The sequence below is a fragment of the Camelus dromedarius genome, chromosome 5, assembly GCF_036321535.1.
Source record: "Camelus dromedarius isolate mCamDro1 chromosome 5, mCamDro1.pat, whole genome shotgun sequence".
Lineage (NCBI taxonomy): Eukaryota > Metazoa > Chordata > Mammalia > Artiodactyla > Camelidae > Camelus > Camelus dromedarius.
In genome coordinates this window covers 15,618,928-15,632,898 of record NC_087440.1, presented here as the reverse complement: position 1 = coordinate 15,632,898, position 13,971 = coordinate 15,618,928, and the positions used below count along the sequence as shown (strand labels likewise).

At 37.9% G+C, this 13,971-nt stretch overlaps 1 long non-coding RNA gene across 1 annotated transcript in view; it reads left to right on the top strand.

Annotated features, from left to right (window-relative positions):
- The window catches only part of LOC105104712 (uncharacterized), a 128,261-nt gene that overhangs the window by 25,761 nt on the left and 88,529 nt on the right, over positions 1-13,971 (top strand). The window contains exon 6 of the long non-coding RNA XR_010380850.1: positions 1,532-1,612. This is a non-coding gene — a long non-coding RNA (uncharacterized LOC105104712). The remainder of the gene's footprint in view (positions 1-1,531; positions 1,613-13,971) is intronic.

Sequence of the window (13,971 nt, the reverse complement as noted above, 5' to 3'; positions counted from 1 at the left end):
GGTCCAAAGGATCTGTCCAAGTCCCTTCAATTTGAGCAATTGAATCCACAGGCCTGTGCCAGCCCCAAAAGGAGTGGGTGATTTATCCATAGAGACCCGACTTGGTGCAACCAGATAACATGGAGACAAAGCTGAAGGAGAAATCATGCTGGCTTTCCAATTTTATTTTCTACAGTCTCTCCTAAGTGGCAGAGATTAGGAGGTACTGAAGAGCATAGAAGGAAGGGAAAACTTTCCTATGAGCCAGATGGCTAAAAGTGAGATGAGATGGGCCTTAAGAGCAAAGGAAAATGCGTCTGGAAAGGAGTTCTGTAGAACAAACTTAACTGAAGCTATGGACTTTCTAACTCCATTTTCCATCTCTTCCCATTGTGTTCTTTAAGATTACCTGACCCCGACCAGACATATGTAATCACTAAAGAAGAATCAACATGAAACACAGACTGGGGTGGGGAGGTTGGGGGGTGGGGGTGGGAAGTAGGGAAGACAAACCAAAGGAAGATAGTGAATTAACCAAAGAAAAAGATAGATAATTCAAATGATTATAATTCCAAAGAAAATTAAAACTTAACAAGTCTCAAATAGAGATAATAAGAGATTATAAAGTGATGAAGGATGATAAACAAATTAATAGAACAAGTTAGAAGAGAGAAGAAAAATATTACATAGAGGAAAATCATAATGAAACAGTAAAAATAGGATAAGTAGAATTTAAAATTGACGCTTGGAATATAAAACAACCTGTAGAGTATACAGAGAAAATGAAAAAAAGATCTGTAACTTACATAGAAGACAGTACATATGTAAAATATGCAGAACACCCATGTTCCTAAAGAACACACACAAAATCAACAAAAAGATTCAGAAAGCTACAAGAAGATAGGAAAAAAAATCATGCCCAGTGCCAAGAACAGTTAATACCAAAGATTGCTGTGACACATCCTGATAAGGTTACTGAACTTTAAGGATAAAGAAATAATAAAGGCATCCAAGCAGGAAAGAAATTTAATATTAAAGGGGGAAATTGTTTTCCTCAAACTTGTGCACAGCAACTCTTGATACCAGAAAGTAATGGAATAGTCTCAACAAAATCTAAGGAAAGTATGAACTTTATGCTCAGATAAGTTGCTTTTCAAATATAAAAGCAACAGGCATTTTTAGGCATGCAAAAACCCACAGACTACAGCACCCATAATTTGTTGACTGAGAAAAAGAAAAAACTTCTTGAAAATGAAACCAGGCCAACTAAGACATGAACCAAAATTTAAAACTTAGGAATAAAGAAATTGTGGTTTAAAAAACCAACTATGGTACGTAGTAAACAGATTTAAATTTAGAATTAAGACTAAACATTGTGAAAATATGGTTACAGAAAAATATAACTGTTATACAGCTTTAAATTGTAAAAATAATGTAACCGACAAATCAGAAACTAGAGAAGAGGTATGTTGGAATAAATTGAATTGTGCTTATTTTATCATCTCTCAGGGCAAGGATTTAATAGATGAAATTTCGTATATTTCCTTCACAGAAGGACAGTGCATCGGATTGCTTTCTGTGAACACCATCAACAAACCTATTGATAGAAAAACCAGTCACCACATTTCCAAAGGTAAGAACATAAGAGAAATCTTGACGAATAGAAGCATAGCTGGGCTTCATCACAGAAGGACCCATTTAGAGACAAATCTATGGGTAATAGGATTTTAATGTTTTCTTCATCTAAGAAAGGATATGTGTAGGTTAAGAAAATGTTCATCTTCTCCTTGTGATTACTGGGTTATGCAAGAGCTGTCAGCAAAATACTTGAAAATATTTTCTTCCTGATTTTGTTTATGGTTTTACAAAAACTAGCCATATTGACTAGGCTAACTTTACCATCGGTGGTCATTTTTTCCTATTTAGCAGTGTTATAATTGGATATATGAGAATGATTCATATGACCACACTTATATGACAGCAAAAGCAGAAAAATAGTACATGAATACATGTGGTATAACTTGGCTAGGGAAATGTATAAATATAAAGTTACCATGGGAGATGAAATTTCCAGTGAGTAAACAATTCTGCATAACACATACAAGGCTGAGAGTGCCATACCCCGCCATCTAGATAACTCAGAGGAAGCACAAATAGGAGGTGGACTTGTGTGCTTGGTTAGACTTTATTTCAGAAACGTAACAGAGCTGAAAGAACATGGGCACTGGTGTCCAACAAACCAGATTCTAACATCTGTCACTGTCTCTTTTTTATTGAGTATCTTTGAGCTACCTAGGCACTTAAAATCTAAAGCAATTGTATTCTCATTTACAAAAGAAAAACAGTAACAACATCTCCTACCCTAGGGTCACTGTGAAAAGTGGTGAAACAGTATATGTGGTGAATCTAGTAGTGTATATAGTAAGATAGGTTCTCAGTAAATGGCAGCTGGCTGTGGCCAACTTAAAAAAAAAAAAAAGCAACATGAAATGCTTACATCTAGAAAGCAGTTCTTGAAATGTTTTTAACTAGTTTGGAGAAGACAGTCATTTGCCCTTCATTTCGTATTGCAGTAACTGTCAACCAGACAGGAGTCTTGAATTCTAACCTTAGATCCTCCATTAATGTCCTTTGTGGACTCAGACAGACCATTTTTCTTCCTGCAGTCTTTGTTTCTTTGGCTGCGTGATAAGTAGAACTACCTGCTGATATGTTGTTAGAGCTGAAAGAAATACTGAAGGTATGAGAACTCTGAAAAACACGGTGTTCTACACCAAAGTGAGGAGACAGCTAGTGATGTCAACAATTACGCTTTAATTTCAACACTTTCGCTTCATTTCATCTTCTTTCTTGTTAGCTAAGGAACTAAGAAACTGTGTTCTTGGAGGTGAGTATTTTCATGTCTCTGTGCCCTGCTAGGAATCCGTCTGAATGGAATATCCTTGCCGCTGATTGCACAGAAGTCCCTATTTATCCTTCAAGGCTCAGCTTAAATGTCACTGCTCTTTGAAGTCTTCCTTAGCTGTCCCCTTATCTGTGTTCTCAAAGGATACTGTCTCTCTTACAGCTCTTAGTACATTGGCTGGTGGTTATTTCTTTATAGCTCTGTCCCTCCCACCATCCTATAGCCACTAGAACACGAGCTCCTTGTAGTGGAGGCATTGCCTATCACCATCATCTAGCAGAGTGGGTGGCTTGGAGGAGGAGCACAGTAAATATTTCAGGGGAGAGTTACTATCTAATAAGTGTCAGGCATGTACCAAATCCTTCGCATACATGATCTCATTTAATTATTACATCACTGACCTCTTTCCATGTATTTATTCATGTAACAAGTATTTATTGAGCTTTATGCTGGATACCAGGTGCTGTTCTAGATGCTGGGAATATAGCTACACTTGGATGCTTAATTCCAAGGGACAGGAGACAGACAACAAACAAATTAGCAAAAAATATTTATAAATAGGTCAGGTAGCGATATATTCTATGAAGAAAAATAAAACTGGTAAGAAAATAAAGAGTTGGAGTTAGGATAATGTTCTGTTTTTAGATTAAGACCCAAGGGAAGCACTTTGTGATGAGGTGTCCTTTGAACAAAGAACTGAATGAGGTAAGCTGATGGGCTATGAAAACAGAATGTTCCCCAAAGAGAGCTAGCAGTGCAAAGACTGTGGGCAGGCGCACATGTCATGTGTCGGAGGTCAACACGGAGGCTGGCGTGTCTGGAGAGGAGTGGTCAAGGAGCTGGATGATCTATGAGGTCAGAGGGAGAATAGAAGAGAAGCATGACATGCAGACTCTCATGTAGAATAAACTCAGTGAGGGGGGAAGGCATGGGAAGATTTTGACCCTCAGAGAAGTGATTTCTTTGGATGCTGTGGGAAACATAGACTTTGGTTGAGCAAGATAAATGGAAGGAGCCACTTTATTGCAATAGCTGAGGAGAGAGATGATGGAAGACGAGACTAGGATAACAGCAGTGGAGACCAGGTACTAAATATAGAGCCAGTAGGTCTGCTGAAGAATTGGCAGTGTGCAGTGACATAAAGAGGCTTGAGGTCTGAGAAGTTGGGCAAGTGAAAAGGCTACATACTGAGGTTGGGAAGGCTGTGGAAAGATCAGTTTGGGGAACAAAATGAGGAGTTTGTGTGCACATATTAAGTTTGGGATGCCTATTATATATCCAAGTGGGTTGTTGAGTAGGCAGTTTGATTTCAGAGTTATAATTAACGGGAAAAGTTGCGACTGAAGTTCAGTAGCATAAAAATGATACTTAAAGTCAAAGAAGTAGATGAGATTACCTAGGAAAACAGAGTAACCAGGTGAGAAAAGAGGTCTGAGGACTGAGTCCTAGGTACTCCAGTGTTTAAAAGTCGGGAAGGTAAAAAGGATTCGGTAAAATAGGCTGGAAGAATGGTCACAGAGGCAAGAAAGGAATGAAGAGGGAGTGGTATCCCAGAAGATAAGCAGAGGAAGTGGTTCAAGAAGATAGAAATGACCAAAGGGGTCAAATGCTGCTCATAGGTTAAATTCTGAGGCTTCAGAATTGATTTGGTAGATTTATCATTGCCATTAGATCTGGTCATTTTGGTAGGCATCTTTATCCCTTTTTGACATAAACTCAAATTGAAGTTCAAAGAGATTAAGCGACTTGCCCAAGTTCAGACAGCTTGAAAGTGGGGGTTGTGACTGAAACAAATCTGCCATCTCCAAGGCCAATACTCTTTTTCCTCCTTTGGTCACAGTCATGCAAGTTGTTCTATATACAAGGCAGCTTGTCAAGGGAGAAGGTAGGGGCTGAAATCTAGCTTGTGCTCTGCTTGCCAAACCAAGTGTCCTGGAGCAGAGAAGGTCTGACTGAAGGAAGGAGTATCTCTTCCCACAAAGGCAGGAGAGACTTGAGTGGTGGGAGGGAGAGTGATAAGAAATTGGACAAGTCAAAAGAAAAGATAAAAATTTTAAAGTAAATGTGAGCATTGGCTGTGTATCAGGGTCACCTCTGGGTATTTAAAAATGTATGGATGGCTAGGCACCACTCCTGACCTATTAAATCTGAATCTCCAAGAATGATCACATATGTACTCTGACACCTTTAGGAGGATTGTATATTCCAACATCAAAAGACCTTAAAGATCTCAGGTCTTACCACACCTACATGGTATCCAGGAGACTGTGGCTCTTTGAATTTGAGTAGGACATTTCAACACATGCAATAGCACAGTGCAGTGGACAGTCTGGATTGGATTTTCTCACCCTGTTCCAGATATCCCTACTCCTGTCCCCTCCAATATATTGGGAGTCTTAACACTGGTAGTAGTCCCCATATGCCACCCTCCTTGTGTTCAGCAAAGAAACCCTATTCCTTCAGGCCACCTTTTTCCTTTCCCCACTCCCAAGGCCCTTCAGAGTGTATACTTTGCTAGCCTTCCCTTCACTTCCCATTAAAATTCAATCACTCATCTCTGGTTGAGCTGGGAGGGCTCTGGATTCTGTGAGAGGAGGGAGGGCAGAGAGAGAACAAGCTCTGAAGAAGCATTCATTATCTAGTCTAACTTCAGGGCGATTAGTTAAAAGGCTATAAGACCTTTCACATTGTCAAGATTAACCTCCTACAAGAATGGCTCCCGTATATTATTCAGCTGATAGAATGTATCCTGGCTTCAGAATGTGCCAAGCCTCAGAGAGGGTGTATGATGGAGGGTGCTGGAGGAGGATGCAAAGAGAAACAAGCTTGAACCATCACATCTAAAATTTTCAAAGGCTCCAAAAGTGGACATGTTGAGGAATTAGATTTGATAATCACTGATAAGCTCTAGCCCCCAACACCACCCCTCAGCTTCCTTCCAAGGTAAAGAACTTGAAGTCCATGAGAAATATGTGACTTAGGCAAGGAAGTATGGTGGCAAATAAAGGGTTAAAAGTTAGGAGACCCAATTCTCAGTCTGGAACAAGAGAAGGATGAATGGTCTAGTGAGAGTCTAGTCTAGTGGAAGTATAGTACCACAGGTACCATGGTATTATCTAGGACACTGAAAATGACCCTGATACCTGACCCCATCATAGAGATTCTGACATAGTAGCAAGGGATTGGGCCTAGACATCCCAAAACATTTCTGATATTCAGCCAGGTTCAGGGAACTAAGACATGAAGGGATCAGCCACAGTCAGTCTCAGGAACATAGAAGCCTCCAGTTGACTCTTTCTGGAAAAAAATCACCATAGGCTGAAAGTAAAATAAATGCAAATAGAGACTGATAGGTATGAAGGGACTATGAGCAGAGTATAAATGAGGGAAGAGAATACTAGATTGACCCACCATTTTTCAGCTCAGTCTTACCTTGAGGCTTGGCTGAGACTTTTGGATCCTATGGGCTATGTCTGTTTGGGAAACATCAAGTGAAACTGCAAGGCCAAAAGGATGGTGGAAGGACATGGGCCCTTTGGCTTCTTGAGTCTCTGGCTTGTGTCTAGCTCAGATCATTAGCATGAGCTGAATTTCCTATAGTCATGGTGAGCTGAGCCCTGGACTCTCTCTAGTTCTTGGGAGACCAGCATCTCAAATAGCATAAAGGGCCTTGCAAGGTTAGCTGAAATGGCACATAAGAGGCAGCAGTATTGGACTTCCTGCTCCTGATTTGGGAGGATTCTCCCTGGAGGCAATGAAGATTGAAGACCCCTCAACACAGGGTCTCTGCTTTGCCTGTCACTTTCCATAGTTCATGCAGCTGCTTTTTCAGTTAAGTTCCAAAAGACAAGAGGGGATTTAATGTGGCCAGTAATATAAATACACTTTGTTCTCAGGATCCCAAGGAACACTCCATTCTCTTTTCATTTAAATAAATTACTGGGTCCCTCAGCCTTTTACATAGTAGCCAAATAAAGGATTTTGCATAGCCTTTTTCTGTGGGGATAACTGAGGCCTGAAACATGCACAAACCAGTGGGACCCCTAGCCATGGTTTTGAAGTGCAGTCAGGGGCAGCTAGCAAACAAAGCAAGAAAGATAGGGCTGTTCTTTATGATGCCACCCCTGCAATGGCACCGTCCCAGCTGAATATGCAACAGCCACTGGCCAAAGCACCACTAGGCAGCCTTAGCAGGTGGAATTCTCTCCCAGGCTGTCGGGAGCTAATTAGGAGCAAGAGCAAAGCTGTCCCTGTGTTTTCCATGTTGCTATAGTGAGCCAGTTTTGATTTTTCTGAATATGAATGATTGAGGCCCACCTTGTCCCTTTGGGAGGTGAGAGTCATGCCTGCAGAAAGGGTAAGTGTTCTCTGCACAGGATGAAATAGGTCTTTTCTTAAATGGAATTTTATTTGGCTTAGAATATTATGTTAGTTTCAGGTATACAACATAGTGATTTGATATTATTAGGCATTACAAAGTGATCACCATGTTAAGTCTAGTTACCATCTGTCACCATACAAACTTATTACAATATTACTGACTATATTCTCTATGCTGTGCATCACATACCCATGAGTTATTTATTTTATAACTGGGTTATGTACCTTCATATCTCCTTCCCCTGTTTCACTCATCTCACCAACACCTCCTCTCAACAAACAACAGTTAGTTGTCTGTCTATGGGCCTATTTCTGTTTTGTTACATTTGTTTGTTTTGTTTTTTAGATTCCACACATAAGTGAGAGCATATGGTATTTGCCTTCTCAGTCTGACTTACGTCACTTAGCATAAAACCCTCTAGGCCTATCCACATTGTTACATGGATGAATGAAATAGCAAGATTTCATTCTCTTTTATGATTGAGTAACATTCCATTATACACACACACACACCCCACATCTCCTTTATCCACTCATCTATCAATAAACCTTCAGGTTGCTTCCATATCCTGGCTATTGTAAATAATGATGCAGTGAACATTGGGGTGCATATATCTTTTTGAATTAGTGTTTTTGTTTTATTAAGATAAATACCCAGAAGTAGAATTGCTGAATCATATGGTAGTTCCATCTTAAAATTTTTTGAGGAAACTCTATAGTGTTTTCCACAGTGGCTACACCAATTTACATTCCCACCAACAATGCTCAAGGATTCCCTTTCCCCGACATCCTCACCAACATTTATTTGTTGTCTTTTTGATGATAGCCATTCTGACAGGTGTGAGGTGATATCTATCACATTGTGGATTTGATGTGCATTTCTCTGGTGATAGGTGATGCTGAGCATCTTTTCATATGCCTGCTGCATATTTGTATGTTTTCTTTGGAAAATTATGTATTCAATTCTCTGTCCATTTTTAAATCTTTTTTTTTTTTTTTTGCTATTGAGTTGTACAAGTTCTGGATGTTTTAGATATTAACCCCTTATCAAACATATCATTTGTCAATATCTTCTCCCATTCAGTAGGTTATGTTTTTATTTTGTTAATGGTTTCTTTCACTGTGCAAAATCTCTTAAGTTTAACTGGGCTCCATTTGTTTATTTTAGTTTTTGTTTCTCTTGTCTGAGAAGACAGAACTAGAAAAATATTTCTAAGACCGATGTCTAAGTAAATAAGTACTTAGCCTATGCTTTCTTCTAGGGGTTTTACGGTTTCAGGTCTTACATTTAAGTCTTTAGTACATTTTGAGTTTATTTTTGTTTATGGTATAAGAAAGTGGTCTAGTTTCATTCTTTTGCCTGTAGTTGTCCAGTTTTTCCAACACCATTTATTGAAAAGACTGTCTTTTCCCTGTTGTATATTCTTCATCTTTTGTCTTAAATTAATTGATCATATAAGTGCAGGTTTATTTCTGGCCTCTAATTCTATTACACTGATCTATGAGTCTGTTTTGGGGCCAGCATCATATTATTTTGATTACTGAACCTTTGTAGTATATTTTGCCATCAGGGAGTATGATACCTTCTACTTTGAAGCTTTGTTCTTGTTTCTCAAGGTAGCTTTGGCTGTTCAAAGTCTTTTGTGGTTTCACACAAATTTAAAAATTATTTGTTACAGTTCTATGAGAAATGCCATGAGCATTTTGATAGGGATTGCATTAAATATGTGAATTACTCTGGGTAATACGAACATTTTAATAATATTCTTCCAATTCATGAGCACAGTATATCTTTCTATTTGTGTAAACTTCAATTTCTTTTACCAGTGTCATATTTTTCAGAGTACGAGTCTTTGACTTGGTTAAATTTATTCCTAGGTATTTTGTTCTTTTTGATGCTATTGTAATGAGACTGCTTTCTTAATTTCTCTTTCTGATAGTTCATTATTAATGCATGTAAATGCAATGGATTTCTGTATATTAATTTTATTTGCTGAAACTTTACTGAGTTATTAATTCTAATAGTTTTATTGTAGTATCTTTACAGTTTTTAAAATATAACATCATGTCATCTGCAAACAGGGACAGCTTTACTGTCACTTCTTCCTTTCCAATTTGAATGTCTTTTATTTCTCTTGCCTAATTGCTCTGGCCAGGACTTCCAGTATTACGTTGAATAAAAGTGTCAATAGTGGGCTTCTTTGTCTTATTCCTGATCTTAGAGGAAAATGTTAAGCTTTTCACATTGAGTATGATGTTCACTGTGGGTTTGTCATGTATGACCTTTATTGTGTTGAAGTATATTCCCTCTCTTCCCACTTTGTTGGGAATTTTTATTAAAAATCAGTGTTTAACTTTGTTAAATGCTTTATATACATCTATTCAGATGATCCTATAATTTTTATCCTTTGTTTTATTAATGTGGTGTATCATGTTGATTGATTTGCAGATATTGAATTATCCTTGCATCCTTGGGGTAAATCCCATTTGATCATCATGTGTAATTCTTTTAAAATATTGTTAAATTCAGTTTGCTAATATTTTATTGAGGATTTCTGCATCTATGTTTAATGAGGATATTGGCCTATAATTTTCTTTCTTTTTTCTTGTTCTTGTTGTTCTAGTGTCTTGTTGTCTGGTTTTGTTATCAGGGTGATGCTGGCCTCATAGAATGAGTTTGGAAGTGTTCCTACCTCTTCAGTTTTTGGGAATAGGTTGAGAAAAATAGACATTAACTCTTATTTAAATGTTTGGTAGAATTTACCTGTGAACCATCTGGTACTAGACTTTTGTTTGGGAGTTTTTTGATTACTGATTCAATTTCATGACTAGTAATCAGTTTGTTGAGACCTGTTCCTTCTAGATTCAGTCTTAGAAAATTGTGTATTCTAGGAATTTACAATTTCTTTTAGGTTGTCCAATTTGTTAGTATATAATTGTTCTTTGTATTTCTGTGGCATCAATTGTAACTTCTCTTTTGTCTCAGATTTTTATTTATTTAGACCTCTTTTTTTTCTTTTTTTCCTTGATGAGCTTGGCTAAAGGTTTATCAAATTTGTTTATCTTTTAAAGAACCAGCTCTTAGTTTAATTTTTCTTATATTTTAGTCTCTATTTTATTTACTTCCACTGTGGTCTTTGTTATTTTCTTACTTCTTTTAACTTTGGGCCTTGTTTTTTCTTCTTTTAGTTCCATTAGGTATAGTTTAGGTTGTCTGAGAGTTTTCTTGTTTCTTGAGGCAGGCCTGTATTGCTATGTATGTCTCTCTTAGAACTGCTTGTGCTGTATCCCACTGACTTTAGAAAGTTATATTTCCATTTTCATTTCTCTCAAAGTATATTTAATTTCCTCTTTGATTTCTTCATTGACCCATTCAGTAGCATGTTTAGTTTCCACATGTCTTCCCCCCACCCCCCACTTTCCTCTTGAATTGATTTCTACTTTCATATCATTGTAATCAAAAAAAGGTGCTTGAAATGATTTTAGTCTTAAATGTGTGAAGACTTGTTTTATGGCCGAACATGTGATCTAGGACAATGTTCCATGTGCATTGAAAAGAATGTGTATTCTGCAGCTTTTAAGTGGAATGTTTTGTACATCTCAGTTAAGTCGATCTCATCTAATGGTGTCATTTAAGGCCAGTGTTTTCTTACTAATTTTCTGTCTGGATAATCTATCTATTGATGTAAGTGGGTATTAAAGTTTCCTAATATTATTGTTCTACTGTTCATTTCTCCCTTTGTTAATATCTGCTTTATATATTTAGGTGCTCCTATACTGAGAGCATAAACATTTACTAATGTTATATCTTACTCTTGGGTCGACCCATTTATCATTGTGTAATGCCCTTCTTTGTTGTTGTTGTTGTTTACAGCCTTTATATAAAGTCTATTTTGTCTGACATGAGTATTTCTGTTCTAGCTTTCTCTTTGTTTCCATTTGCTTGGAATACCGTTTTCATCCTTTTACTTTCAGTCTGTGTGTATTTAGATCTGAAGTGAGTCTCTAGTAGGCAGCATATAAATGGGTATTGTTTTTTGATCCATTCAGCCACCCTGTGTCTTTTGATTGGAGCAAGTAGTCCATTTACATTTTAAGTGATTATTGACAGTTAACGTACTTACTGCTATTTTGTTAATTATATTCTTTTTGTTTTTGTAGTTCTTCTCTGTTTTTTTCTTTTTTTCTTGGTCTTGTCCCTTTTGGTTCGATGATTTTCTTTAGTGTTATGTTTGGGTTCCTTTCTCTTTATTTATTGTGTGTGTGTGTGTGTGTGTGTATCTATTGTAGGTTTTTGGTTTGTGGTTGCTGTGAGATAGGGGTGTGTGTGTGTCACCCCTGTCTGACCCCAAGGTCAGCTGTCTGACTGGCTTTTCTTTACAAACAGTTTTCACTTGGAAGGATACCCTGAACTACCCCCAAACCACACACCACAAACACACACACACACACACACACACACACACATACATATATCAGTTTATTTTAAGCAGAAAGTCATGTTTGAATGCATTCTAAAAGCACTACATTTTACCCTCCCCTACATTTATTGTTTTTGGTATTCAACTTTATATCTTTCTATTTTGTGTATCCATTAACTACTTATTGTAGTTATAGTTAATTTTGCTACTTTGGTCTTTTAACCCTCATACTAGTTTTTTAAGTGGCTGATTCACTGTCTTTACTATATATTTGCTTTTATCAATGAGATTTTTTTCCTTCATATATTTTCCTGTTTCTAGTTATGGCCTTTTATTTTCTACTTGGAGAAGATCTCCTTTAACATTTCTTGTAAGGTCAGTTTAGTGATGATGAACTCCTTTAGTTTTTGCTCGTCTGGGAAAATCTTTTATCTCTCCTTCAATTCTGAATGTTAACTTTGCTGGGTAGAGCATTCTTGGTCTTAAGTTTGCCCTTTCAGCACTTTAAAATATCCTATGACTCCCTTCTGGCCTGCAAAGTTTCTGATGAAAAATTAGCTGATAGTCTAATGGAGATTTTCTTGTTTTTCTTTTGATGTCTATACAATTTTCTTTCTTTAACTTTTTCCATTCTAGTTATGATATGTCTTGGGGCGGATCTCTTTGGGTTCATCTTGTTTTGGACTCTCTGTGCTTCTTGGACCTAGATATCTGTTTCATTCCCTAAGTCAAGGAAGTTTTCAGTCATTATGTCTTCAAATAAGATTTCTGCTCTTTTCTTCTCTGAGACCCCTATAATGTGCATGTTAATATGCATGCATGATATCCAGGGGTTCTTTAAACCATCCTCATTTTAAAAAAAAATTTTTTTTGCTGTTCTGATAGGGTGATTTATACTATTCTGCCTTCCAGATTCTTGTTCCATTTTTATGTATCATCTAATCTGCTGTTGAATCTCTCTAGTGTTATTTTTTTATTTCAGGTATTGTGTTTGAGCTCTGATCGTTTCTTTCTTGTATTTTCTAATTCTTTGTTGAAGTTCTCACTGTGTTCCTGCATTCTTCTGAGCTCAGTGAACATTTTTATTACCATTACTTGCAACTTTTAATTGGTACTTTATGTCTGTTTCATTCTTTTTTTTTTTTTCTGGGATTTTTATCTTTTTCTTTCATTTGTTTTCTTTGTCTCCTCAGTTTGTTTGACTTTCTGTGTTTGTTTCTGTGAATTAAGTGAAACAGCTACCCCTCCCATTCTTGAACATATGGCCTTGTGTAGAAGAATCCTCTATGTAGGCTGTGTGTCAGGCAGCTTTGGCAGGCTGGCTGGAGCTGCAATGGGCGCAGGCCAGGGGGTCCTGGGGCACTGCACTGAGGTGGCCTTTGAGAGAGAGATGAAGCTGATGTGTCCCAGGAGTCTGGAGCACACGGGCGTGGCTTTGGCAGATCGGTTAGAGTGTCTGGAATGTGTTCTATCCTTGCTTTCAAGATGGAGAGGGAATGCAAAATATGGTGCTCTCTAGTGCCTCTGACCCTGGAGAGAGTTCCAGCCTTTCCCCACCCATTTGGCAGGTGCTCTAAGGCTAGTCAGTGTATTTCCTTCATATGTAATATAAGTGCCTTTTAACTGCTGTTTTTCCTCTGTGCCTCAGGACAAATGGGTATGTGCATGGGCCCCTTCAGTGATACCCCTCCCACTGTGTATTGCTGTATCAGAGGTCGGGGTCCCTTCAATACCATGTCTCCATCTCTCCTACCCATCTCTGTCTGATCCCTCTATGATAGGTTGTACAAAAGCTTTTCAGTTAGCCCTCAGTTCTTCAGGGGGAATTCCTCTATATGTAGGGGTAGATTCCATGTGTCTGTAGCAGGAGGTGAGTCCAGGATCTTCCTCTGCTGCCATTTTGGACTGAATCTCTCAGTAGGTTTTAAAGATGGCTTCCCTTGCTGATAGTTATCTGAACTTCCCCTATTGTTCTCCCTAAACTTTCTGTCCTCTTTCAGAATGCAGTTATTCCTAGAAGACTTAGTACATTAAGCTTATTGAGGATTCAGTTGCAGTTTAGTATAATTTCATCAGTTTATGCTAAACCTATTAGGGCTGATAACACTGAGTGTGTGTATGTGTACAAGTTGCTGGGGAAGGCAGTTGGGGGTGGGTGCAGTCTTTCATGACTGATGCCAGTCTAAGTAGTCTGGAAAACAAGAGACAGCACCTGGTGTTGGATGGTAAGAAGGTGTTAAGGGAGACAGATAAGAAAAGAGGAGAGTGTGCCTTATCAGCATTTCC